This window comes from Colobus angolensis, unplaced genomic scaffold (genome assembly GCF_000951035.1).
Source record: "Colobus angolensis palliatus isolate OR3802 unplaced genomic scaffold, Cang.pa_1.0 Scaffold107, whole genome shotgun sequence".
NCBI lineage: Eukaryota > Metazoa > Chordata > Mammalia > Primates > Cercopithecidae > Colobus > Colobus angolensis.
In genome coordinates, this window is record NW_012111697.1 from 2,624,297 (window position 1) to 2,628,062 (window position 3,766).

The window sequence follows — 3,766 nt, forward strand, 5'->3', positions numbered from 1 at the left end:
CCTCGTGATCCGCCCGTCTCGGCCTCCCAAAGTGCTGGGATTACAGGCTTGAGCCACCGCGCCCGGCCGACTTTTCCAAGTTTTATATTGAGTATGTCCTATGATTAAAGTCAGGAAGGCAATAAAGGTTATTAAACATATAAGGTGGAAAGAGAAAGTGCTAGTGGGATTCCGGGTTCAACACTGTTGAAGTCAGCTTTACCCATCCTTCTTGTTGCTAGGCTGTGACTTAGGAAGGATTCTCTTTCATTTGAGCCGCCAGAGAACTAAGCCAGGTGGTTCCCATTAGATGAATGGCCCACTCAGAGGCTGCCAGAGAGCATTTGGTTGATAATAGATGTTCCTGAAAATTGTCCATCAGTGGCATACATGTCTGACGTGGACTTGGCCTACGCCCAAGGAACATGGGCAAATGTAAGCCATTTACCAGCCCTTTGTAATATACAAAAAACAAAAATGGGGGCCAGGTGAGGTGGCCCATATCTGTAATCCCAGCACTTCGGGAGGCCGAGGCAGATAGACACTTATGGCCAGGAGTTCCAGACCAGCCTGGCCAACATGGTGAAACCCCATCTAAATTAGCTGGGCGTGGTGGTGCACACCTGTAATCCCAGCTGCTTGGGAGGCTGAGGCGTGCGAGTTGCTTGAACCTGGGAGGCGGAAGTTGCAGTGAGCTGAGATGGTGTCCTTGCGCCCCAGCCTGGGTGACAGAGTGAGACTGTCTCAAAAAAAAAAATACATGAATAAATAAATAAGCAATAAAAATGTCAAAAGAAAACCCAAAAAGATCAGAGAAGAAAAAATGTCAGCAGATGTTTCTAGTCATTGTGACGTGTAGAGGTAAGGAGGACCTCCCGTTTCTTTGCATTTTACAGCAGTATTCCTGAGGTCCATTGACCGTTTTGAGGGAGGATATATTTAGAGTAGTATTTTTATTTCACACTGGGAACACATTATTTGCATTCTGCTCATAGAAGGAACATTTTCTTTTTCCTGCATCCAATTCAAAACACATTCCACCCAAAAGCTTATTTGAGAAATTTTAGAAACTCAAACTAAAAAAATAAAAAATCAGCAGTTGAAACACAGGGCTACAACACCACTGTGTAGTTTGGCTATGTTTTGAAGACAATTATCTCCTGGTAAAGTAACATTTTAGGAAGTTTTGCTAAATGTCTCTGACTCATGCCGGTTTAAAAAATTTTAAGTCTAGCAACAAGTGATGACTCACAGATCGGGGAAGATTCTGAACAAAAGCTTTACCAGAACATACAACGTTTGAGAAGGTCCTCAGTTTTTGCGCTTTAGAATCTTTCAATGGTTTACTCTGATTCGTAGATCAATCTCAGGAAATTTAGGCACTGTGCACACAATGTCATTCAGCCATTCTGTCAACACGAATTGCATCCCTGCCCTGTGAAGTGCTGCACTCCGTGGAAAATATTACCACTGTTGCCAGCCTGGGTAGAAACCTTTGCCGGGCGCGGTGGCTCAAGCCTGTAATCCCAGCACTTTGGGAGGCCGAGGCGGGTGGATCACGAGGTCAGGAGATCAAGAACATCCTGGCTAACATGGTGCAACCCCATCTCTACTAAAAATACAAAAAACTAGCCGGGCGTGGTGGCAGGCGCCTGTAGTCCCAGCTACTCGGAAGCTGAGGTGGGAGAATGGCGTGAACCCGGGAGGCGGAGCTTGCAGTGATCCAAGATCGTACCACTGCACTCCAGCCTGGGTGACACAGCCAGACTCCGTCTCAAAAAAAAAAAAAAAAAAGAAACCTTTGAAAGCACAATGAACTAAGGACTGGTATGCATGAAAACCCAACTCCTCATGTCATTTTGACAGCAGTAGGTGGTGAGTTAGGGATCTGAGTATCCGTACACCCTGTGTGCTGCCACACTGAGAGGCAGATGTCCCAGTTGGTTACAGCAGCAGCTTCTAGGAGGTTTGGAAGTCATAAACACCAACCTCATACTGAAAAGCGTAATGCCAGGTTGGGCATGGCGGTTCATGCCTGTAGTCCTAGCACCTTGGGAGGCTGAGGCAGGAGGATCATCGGAGCCCAGGAGTTCAAGACGAGCCTGGGCAACATAGGGAGACCTTATCACTACAAAAAATAAAAAATTAGCCAGGCATGGTGGCATGTGTCTGTGGTCCTAGCTACTTGACAGGCTCAGGTGGGAGGATCACTTGAGCCAAGAAGTTGAGGCTGAGGTATGATCACAGCACTGCAGCCTGGCCAAGAGAGTGAGACCCTGTTTCAAAAAATAATAATACCAAAAGCTAATAGGTCCTTCCCATTGAGCTGTAGATTGGCTGGGGTTTTTACCATGGTACAAAGTTTGGGCAGAAATTCTCATTCCTGTGTGCATGGTAAGGTTTCCAGACAAGAAAAGAGGGCCTTTGCCAGATGCAGTGGTTTGCACCTGTAATCCCAGCACTTGGGGAGGTCAAGGCAGGAGGACTGCTTGATTCCAGGAATTTGGGCAACATGGTGAAACCTCACCTCTAAAAAAAAAAAAAAAAAAAAAATTAGTTTGGCATGGTGGCATGTGCCTGTAGTCCCAGCTAACCTGGAGGCTGAGGTGGGAGGCTCACTGGAGACCAGGAGGTCGAAGCTGCAGTGAGCTGAGCCATGATCGCATCGCTGCACTCCAGCCTGGATGACAGAGTGGGACCATGTTACAGACACACACACACACACACACACACACACACACACCACCACCACAACAACAAACAAAAACCCCCACAGAAACAGGAAGGAAGCAAGCTGCAAGTATCATGTCTTAGCCCTCTTAGATGAGGGAACCAATCTATCCATGGTTTCAGTGGTCAATGCTTTGAATCTTCTTGCGTCCTCAGAGAGGCCTAAAGGGGATAACAGGACCAGGAGAGATTGAAGTTAGACTCAATCTGGTAGAAAGAGTGGGGCCTCAGAGAAGAAGGGATGAAAAAATCCCCTTGGGTGCCCAGCCTGATACTACAGTTTTTAGTATGAGGTTGGTTTCTATGACTCTTAGAGCTCCTGGAAGCTGCCTCTCAGCGTAGCAGCACACGGGGTAGGTGCTCAGAGAAGAGGGGATGGAAAAAGCCCTCCCAGTGGATAGGATAGAACATGCACCTTGAACCTAGTGCTGTGTGTGGGAGGAGTGGCCCCCAGGAGCTGAGCTGGAAAGTGTGTGTGCTTCGGGTGAGAGACTGGTGCTGGAAATTAGACAAGGGTAAAAACTGTCATAGGCTAACGAGAAAGAAGTGTGGGTCCCAGAAACTTCATGTGGAGTTTGGCTGCCATCCCCCTTCCCTTATAACCCGTTATCCAGTCATAGCTGATTGACAAGTGGCCCAGGATTCCATGGGAAAACCCCTGAATTCTGTCAATACCTGGGGTCCATACAGTACAGACAATTAAGGAGGTCTGATGGAAGCTACATTACAAGGAGGGGCATGGGGGACTCCTTAAAAAATCACCATGGTAGGCCAGGCAGGGTGGCTCACACCTGTAATCCCAGCACTCTGGGAGGCCGAGGTGGGTGGATCACCTGGGGTCAGGAGTTCGAGATCAGCCTGGCCAACATGGTGAAACCCCGTCTCTACTAAAAAACAACAACAATAATAACAAAAAAATATATACACACACACACACACACACACAAGTTAGCCAGGCGTGGTGGTGGATGCCTGTAATTCCAGCTACTTGGGAGGCTGAGATATATATATACACATACACACACACATACACACACACACACACACAAGTTAGCCA